The 9,494-nt window shown below is 27.3% G+C and overlaps 1 protein-coding gene across 3 annotated transcripts in view; it reads left to right on the top strand.

Moving 5' to 3' along the window:
- The first annotated feature begins 1,504 nt into the window (after positions 1 to 1,504).
- The window catches only part of LOC106680598 (protein yellow), a 191,373-nt gene continuing 183,383 nt past the window's right edge, over positions 1,505 to 9,494 (top strand). For 2 of the 3 annotated variants that reach the window (XM_014420417.3, XM_014420420.3), the window contains exon 1: positions 1,511 to 1,641. The gene's annotated coding sequence lies outside the window, so the exon portion shown is untranslated. Of the gene's footprint in view, positions 1,642 to 9,494 lie in introns of all 3 variants that reach the window. The other variant, XM_014420418.3, reaches the window with a different exon arrangement.

Below are 9,494 nucleotides of genomic sequence, written 5' to 3'. Positions count from 1 at the left end.
TTTGGGTTTGTGACGACAATATTGCCCCATTGCCTTATGTGTGGAAAATCTTATTCATTAAAAAAAAAAATCAATTTCCCAATTTAACTCACATCCATTAAAAAAAAAAAAAAAAAAAAAAAAAAAAAAAAAAAAAAATCAGATTCCTCTTTGACGAGTAAACGTGAATGCTAATATAAAAAAGTAAATGAACAAATTAAAAAAAGTTATCCACATAAATTCTGATTAAGTTTTATTTTTGAGGGGACAAAAATTTAATGCGCTCAAACCAGAGTTAACACTACATCATAATTAAGATGTAGACATGCAGGTCTCTGTTGGCTAACCCCAAGAGATTTCGAGGCAGACTTCCCGAAGTAGTGGGGACAAGACTCATTGTTGCGATACTGGGCCAGACCTCACTATGTAAGAAATGACTAGGAAGAGGGCAATAAAAAAAAAATATGTCCCATAACAGACGTGCGGCTAGAGTAATAGATTTAGGTAAAAATGAAGAATATAAAATCAAATAATAAATAGATTTAAAATAGAACTAATATGTGAAAATGAAGTTGTTAAGATATTTTATCATTGAATCATTCAACACACTTTTGGATCTTAACCACCACAGATTTTCTTTAAACTTGGCACAGTTGTTCTATTTTATAGGCTTGGAAAAATGTGAAATTTTACTGAGATATATCAAATCGTTTTTTAATTACATAGCTGTAAAATGTTTAAAAAAGGGCTGAATATCAGAGATTGTCGCTCTCTGTTGTTTTGGAATTCTTTTTGAAGCTTTCCTAATTTAGCTAGGGATATAATTTATTTATATGTATAAGCAGTATTGTTTTCAATAAAAGGGCAAAATATAGATGTACGATGGAAATATGTTCACTGTTAAAAAAGATAAAAATAGAACCTTAAGGTATTTCTCATCTTTCATAAAATCGACTCTTCATTCATATTAATTATTATAGAAATGGTACTGTTAAAGTTTTTGTGGAAATAAACACAACCCAGAAGTGAATAATGATTCAATTAATAATTCAGGAGATTTTAACAATCTTTATATACAAAAAAAATCACATTTTTCAAAATATTGATTTTGAATAATATCAATTGATCAATTGTAAATATTGAAAGAAAAACTGAGATATTTAGGTCCAATAATGTGTTAATATAGAAGGACCCAATTAGAAAATATATGTTTATGTATAAGAAAAAAAATTGAAAGCTATCATTAATGTTTTGTTTTGTTTTTTTATTTATAATCATACGTTTATTCCGTAAAACTGTAGCTGTAAAATAAATCTAATTATAACTTTTAATTACCATGCATTGCAAACTTGACCTGTTCAGACATTTCGATAGTTAATAAAAATTTTTTACAACCTTATTTATATTTTAGTGATTTTTTTTATTATTGAAATCATTTGCTACCAATAAAGGAAAAGGAATACTTGCAAGCCAATAGAAACGAAGACGGAAGGATGCCCCGCCCGTGACCGTGGCAGTGGACTGCCCTCCCCCGACTGCTTAAAGCACCGCTGTGCTGGAGAGGGTCAGTCAGTGCTCGGCTGTCGAGGGGTTGTCTCGTACCTCCTTTCTGTCTGATCCCTGTGAGCGTCTACGTAACTCGTATATTCCTTTCAAAATAAGGTAATTATTTAGATTTATTTATTATATTATTTATAATTTATTTTAGTAAAAAAACTGCAATTTTTTTTAAATAATCATAAAATTATTAAAATCTATTGTTATAGTTATGGATGATATATCTTGTTCTTAAAGAACTCAGAACCTTATTCCTCAATAATTTTATAAAACTGTACCCTTGCGTAAATATTACTTTAAAAATCTGTAGTGACTTTAAAATAAGTCTAAAGTATTCTTAGTGTATAAAGTCAAGTACTAATATCAAGTAAAATGACAAATTCTATTAATTTGTTGGAAGGGTATTCTTTTGAACCAGGATACAAATATTTGGAACGTTGAAATTAAACATTTTTAACTATTAAAACTTATAGATTAGCCATCAACATAGATTCGATTATACAGTAATTAAGTTTCTAAGTGTATATGATACAGATGTTAACGTAAGTTTTGTATTAACTAACTTAATAATTAACGCTTTTTTATATATATAAATTTTTTATTGATCATGCAGTCTGTCATACTCAAGGTCAAGAAATATTAAGACTGTAAATACTCACTCAGTCATACAATATTTACATACTAGAGAAGCAGAAAATAATATAAGAAATAAAGAAGAAAAAAAATTAAAATGGATTATAATAAAAACACATAATAAACAAACATATGCAGATAAACCAATTGTTAACTAATATTAATATTTAATGAATAAGAACATTTAAATAATTTAAAAAATAGTTAATTATATTTTGTGCGATTAGAAACTCAATTCACTTCATGATACAATCATATTTATTATTAGTTTATAAACATTTTAATTGCTACCTCGTGTACAAAATAAGACCTCCTAAAAAGTCGCAAATAATATTTCATCTTGTTAGAAAAAAAATGATTTTTACTTATTAAATAATGAAACAATCTTAATAAACATTCAATAACTCTTCGATTAAAAATCAACGTTTTGCGTCTTCCAGCCCTGGTCCCGCCAAAAAATCCTTTAAACATTCGTTTTCGATTATAAACAGAACATTAACCGTAACAATCCTACGAATTGCTTTACTACTTTTTTTTTGGCTTAGTTTATGAATCTATTTCAAATCAATTTGTGCATTTTTTTAATAATTATTATTTGCATCGTCGAATAAGCAGAAGCTGTACGAGCGATTTTCTTGGAATTTCTACAATATTTGATATATAACAGTTTCCAACAAACCGTAATATTTAATTTTTATCAACATATAGTTTAATTGTGATTTGTACTGTCATACGGGATAAAAATAAATAGGAATTTTGAATGTAAAATATGCATATTATTTAATCCTGCTACCCATGTATTATTTGTTGTTTTTTAATAATGTATTCTTGTTTTTTTTTAATTCGGCTTTCTATCCTGAACAAGTTGTCTGAGTTACTCTGGTGTTACTCTAGGTCTTAAGGTGACTTTATATGGGATATAGCACTTCTTTAAAGAAATTATTATGTTCAAGTAATTCTAAAAATCTAATTGACTTAGTTTACTCGGATTTATAAAAAATGTTAATAACATTTCATGATTGGTCAGTTAAGCCTGTAAATAACACCATTTTATAAAAATATTTTTTGTTACAAATAGGAGTTTTAATAATAATTTGCTACAAAGAACATATATAAGTTATTTTAGTCAAAAACATATTAGCTATATGCTTCAAAATACCATATTTAATTTCAATTTCCTTACCCATACAAAGTCAATAGTTCGTAACCTTTTGTCCAAATCAATTCTTGATAACCCGCCGGGGATCTGAAGATGGTCCTGGGACCTCTATGCCTTTTGTTATTCATGGAAGTACTCTTTAGGTAGTTGTTCCCAGGTTATGATCATATGTTTTATACTCGCTTACCACATTTACTTATTGTACTCAGTTATATTATTTATGTCGTAATAATTAAATTTAAAAAAAGTTTATAGTGGATCTGTTGCATTCTTAAATTAGTTAAATAAAATTTTAAATGAAGGTTATAATATCTTCTACTATGTTAATGTCCAGAAGATGTCTAAAATAAGCAAACGTTTGGTATGTGAAACAATATATATTTTTAAGGGAAGAGGTTTAGAAAACTTAATTATTATTAGGTTTGGATTGGAAGATTGCAAACAAAGCTGTTATACTCTTAAATCGGTCTTTTTAATCACCCGTTTAATGTACAACCAGTTCGGGGGCCACCTGTATCAATATTCAATATATACTATGTACATGTACTATTTACAAATAACGTTAATATATTCTTTGGATCTTACGAAAGTTTTATTGTTGTGGGTTGTATGTACTGGGCAATTTTCAGAATAGTACCTTAGTTAAGGAAGCGCTGACTAGTTAGTTATTTGAGAGACTACATACAAAATATAAAAGCTTTGAGTGGAATTTTCCAATAATTAGAGTTCTAAATAGATAAATAAAATTTATAGTTAATTACTGTTTATTTCTTTTTTAAATCTATTATCTCATTCATAAGAATTATTATTAATCTAAGTTTATAGTTTCATTTTATTTTTTTTTACTTTTAGGAAATGTTGCGTTTTTCATTGTATTTAATTAGAACTGATACGACATTTTAAATATGAACAATACTTCCAAAAGAAATAAGTTTTTGCACAAAGATTTAAAGCACTTAAGGGATAGGTCGGTAGTGAATTTAAAAAAGAAAATAGTGCAGTTTAAAACAAAATATAATTTTTCACCTAGATAAGAGGTAATAATATTCTCACATTTTCACCTTTTTTTTTTTTTTTTATAAAAAAAGTTTAACTACCTTTAATTTAAAAAAATAACTAGTTAAGAACTTCGAACTTCATAAAAAAGAAATGTTTACATACTGGAAAAGGAATGTATAATTAAATAAATATCACGACTAAACTTGTTTTAAAGAAAAGTAAAAACCCAATTTCACTTCTGCTTTTCCATGTAAATTTTATTTTTCAAATATTACTCCTCTCGCACCAATGGGTTGGGAAGATTCCCTTATAATTATTTTAAGCGTTGTGATCACTCCTAGAGAGATTTTCTAAAACCAGGCTTAGTACATCATTCGATGCTCGTATTCAGTGAATGTTTAAAGGTATGGTACGAAAGGCTCTAGCGGAGGGAGATAGCTGAGGTTTTAACGCGGATTCCCAGCTTTAGTCAATTTGTCAATGCTCCTTGATTTACCCTTGAATTAATGAAAGTAAAAGGGATGTAGTATGAGTTTCAAACGTGATTTTCGTTCAAGAATAGGCTTTATAGATGAATGATTTATATTATTCCCAATTCCTAATTAAAAAAAATCTCAGATTTATTTTTAGTCACATAAAATAAAAATACTGGAAGATTATTGATTGACCGTGTGTATAGATGAATGGAATATTAACAGACGAGTACTGTGGCGGATATTGTTGTTACTAGTGCTTGTATCTTGAATTGTTGTTTCTTTTTTAGCCCTGACATTATTTTATACTTTATTTCTCCTTTGTTTTTCTATCTTTAATTTTTTTTTTTTTTTTTATTATTTTATTTATTTTTTATTATAATTTTGTAAATATCTCTTCTCCCCCTCTATTATATATTTTACCATGTATTGTTTACCTAATTGAAATATTTTTTTTACAATGTTTACTTTAAAATTATTTTCGTTATTGTGGCATACTAAACTGCCATCCCCACTCCTCCCAATGCAAACGGCTCACTCTAACGTTGACTCCCGTCAAAACAGGTATGAATTCTGTCTCATCATTTGATTTTATTCTTTTCTTTTTTTCATCTCTTTATTTGTACTTTCTTTAATATTTCTTCTCTTATTTTATATCTTATCTATCTGTTACTATTACCCTTTTCATTTACTGTTTACAACCTTTAATTTTTCTTATTATATTTTACTTTTCATTGTATACCCCTGTTATTTTCCACTTTTTTTTTTTTTTGTAACTATGTCAGGTGATAGTATCTTTGTTAGGCCTGTCGAAGTCCTGCAACGTGGGGCGGAACGTTGGCTCAATAACAATAGTATAATTATTTACTATTTGAGTTTTTTTGACCGCACCCGGACCATATTCCATTCAAAAATAAAAATATGTTTCAAAAAAATAATAAAATAAAGATAACTAATAATTCATTTGAAATCAATTTAGTAAACTTGAAAATATAAGGGTATGACAACGAATAGAATATATATTTCAACCAACGCCATATTTTCTAATATGCAATACGGGGAATCGTATATGGTCATTCCTCTTCCTGCGTGTTCAGTGGCCCGTTACAAAAAGGGGTTGAAGAAGTTTTATATATTTTTTTCTAAATATTTTAAATTCAATCTAAAGGACCACAAATTTTACTTATTAATCTTGTAAGATACATAGAACTTATTTTTTTCTAAAATAAAATTTAATTATACTGATAGACCAACCACAATGTTCTTCATCTATGCTCAGTAATATTTCAGTATAATTTCCAAACTAAATTCTTTATTTAACTCGACACACCTTCATTATTACTGATTACCTTCTGTTAGTTTCACATTATGTTAAATATTATTTTTTCACTCATATTACCTCATTGTCAAATCGTTTTATAGTTTTTATTGATCCATTTTTGACTATTAATAAAAATGTGAAACGGTTCATTATTCAATACAAACGAAATTAATGTACTCTCGAGGAAGCAATTTTGAAAATTTGGCATTTAAGTCCTGTCCGACTATATCAATGTGTATAAGACATAGCTTTATATGTTTGAAAGATGTAAAACTATTAAATTCAACAGCCTTAAATGGATGTATCTATAAAACCTTTACTACAGTTGATAAATTTTTAGCATCTTAAAAGATATTGCGCTTGGCGAAAGAAACCATGAAAAAAAAAACGAGGATCTCCATATCTAAAATTAACCTTATGGAATGTGCATAATTGATTTATGGTAAAAAAATAAATATTTCACCTAACAAAAATAGAATCTATTACGAGATTTCAAGCGCTGAGAAAAGTTATCGACTCCACGTGTTGACCTCCATAATTTTAATATATCTATTAAAAATAAGAGGCCTCAAATTTCGAAAACGCTTTAATTGTAAAATTCTCAAAATATAGTAGTTTTAATTATTTTTTAGTCTATAAATTTTTGTTAGCCCATTATAACAGTAAATACATAACAATGTGTTATTTTATATTGGTACACAATAAATCAAAGCAATAGATCTTTACCTTTATTAATGTTAAGCAAAGATAATAAAGTGAACCAGAAAACAATTTTGAGAGAGTTAATTGGAATTTCAATATTTTTATTGGCTATAACGGCGTTATGGACTCTTAAGGCTAAGATGGGCGGGTTGTTTTACAGGTCACTTAATTTTTCCAGTCAAAGTCCAAATATGAACATATTGAACCAAATATGATCAGTTATCATATTTTTGTGATTTGGTGAAATATTACATTCGTTTTTCCTGGTAACATTTTTTAATTGTATTGTTTTTCTAATGCAGAAACTTACTTGGTAAAAATATTTTTGTACATCGTGATTTTATTACTTGAATCTATCTATGGAGTGATCTGTTTTAAAGAATTATATAACATAATGATTGAATGTGTAATTGTCTAAATCGGTATCTTTTTAATAGTTTTTATGGCACTCAATTAAATTAACTTAAATCTTTTAATTTTTGAGATATTTTTATTTTTAAGTATTAAAATAAGATACATTATAGGGCCACCCGTAGCTCAGTTGGTTAGGCCCAGTCTTACCAACCGCATTTTCAGTTTTTCCGAAATTACCGTCATTTGAGATCTGTTGGCGGTGCCGGTCCGAATCCGGCCTGGGGCGTTGACTTTTTTCCTCGAGTGGCGGTCCCACAAAATGAAAAACTTGATCCCCGACCATGGATAAGAAGTCAAGGATTACAATGGGAGTCTTAGCCGAAAAAAATACCTTGTATAGATTTATAATTATATAAAAAAAAAAATGCTCATAAAAATTATTTTTTGAAAGATTGACCTAACTGCATTTAAATAGTAAAGATTTAAACTAATAAAGTATTGTAAACACAATAATTTAACATATTTTTAACACGATTTCTAGTTCGTAAGATTATTAAAACGTGGTACTTGTATCTTTGAATTTCATAGAATGTTCATACATACAATACCTACCATGAAGATGGAAGATTTTTTACCTATGCACACCAGAAGCTGCTGCATTTATTCACCGTTTGCTTATCATTCAGTAACCGAAAGTGTGTTGATTTTTTTTTCTTGTTCCAATATCAACAAAAAATAACCAGCCTGCATTTTTTTACCCTACTTGATTTTTAAAGAATAATAGTATGCTCCATTTATTGACAGGATCTTAAAAAAAAAAAATAAGAGTTTTTTTGCTCACCTTTCAAGTGTCGGTAAGCCTTTCAGGAGGTAAAGTGAATAGAAACGCTGGTGAGTATCGGTTACAAGGATAAAAAAAAAACAATTCAGTTGCTCGTGTCATTACAAAGGTGGCAAGAACGCTTTGAGTACTGGCAATTATACGGAATTCATTATCGGAAGCATCTCGCTAAGTTATTAAAAAAAAATCACTTAAACATTAAAATTACTTCTTTGATGTACATTGTTAGCGATCCTGATTACAAACCATTAAAACGCGGTTTATTTTCTTTAGTGTCAAACTCAGCCAGCTTAATGCAGTATGAACCGAAATTAATATAAAGATATAAAAGACATTAAAAACAAAGAAAAAAAATTTGCCTAATATTTTAATTTAAACTATTAATTTTAATTTTTGTTTTCTTATAATCACTTTATAGTACAAAGAACTTAAGATGTATTAATTTTTTCGGTAATTACACAAAAAAAAATATTGTAAAAAAATACATATATTTTTTTCTGTTCTTTGGTATTTAAATATAAATATATACGAAAACGCCTTAAAAACTGCATTCTAAATTTATAAATTAAGAGAATAGATCAATTCAGTGAAAAAATGTATTGGTTTATAGTTTAATAATAAATAATAAAAGTAAAGACTTCCCAATAACTTAAGAATTGATTTATATTAGTAAAAAAAATCATTTCGAAAAGGCCCAGTAACCATTTTCAGGCTTGAACTTATTGTTAGTCAATTTCTGCACTTACTAAGGTGGAAAATCGTCAATTATCACCAGTTGGCCAACACGATCTGATTTTATTGCCAGCGAATATCTTGATCAATATTGTTTATTTAGTGATTTCTTGCTAAAATAATATTGTTTTTATTGATCAGTAATTCAATATACATACGACCAATATACTGTGAGTAAAATTGTAAAGTAATACATACCTACTGGCAATATTAATTTAGCATTATATAATAAGAGTCTTAAAAATAAATAAATATAACCATAGGTCTATACTTATATAAGTATAAATAAATCAGTTATTTAATTTACTCTACAATTAGAGTAATTAGTATGCTCTAGAGCAATTAAAATTAACTTAAAGGTTACACATTTTAAATTACAACAGAACCCTGTATTTCCAGTTATTTCCGATAGTAAATTTTTTATTAATATATATGAATATATGGTATTTCTAGGTATTAATACTATTAATTAAAGTGGGTAATAATCATGATCTTAATGTTATAAATATTTTTAAGAATCTGTAATATATATATATATCAATGAATGTAAACATATATAATGAATAAGTATATGATTTTAAAAGTTCTTAACTTTTATTTAGTATAAATATTTAATCAGTTTTTTTTAAAATTATTTCTGAATATTATGCAATAAATAATATTACAAATTGAAGATATTGATTTCCTCTTTCAGGTTACTATGATGAAAATTATATAAAAAATTCACCAAAGTTGACGACCGCA

The sequence above is a fragment of the Halyomorpha halys genome, unplaced genomic scaffold, assembly GCF_000696795.3.
Source record: "Halyomorpha halys isolate HHAL.00 unplaced genomic scaffold, Hhal_1.1 Scaffold269.1, whole genome shotgun sequence".
Taxonomy (NCBI): Eukaryota; Metazoa; Arthropoda; class Insecta; order Hemiptera; family Pentatomidae; genus Halyomorpha; species Halyomorpha halys.
Note: the sequence above shows the minus strand (reverse complement) of the source record. Positions and strands in the feature narration are given on the sequence as shown.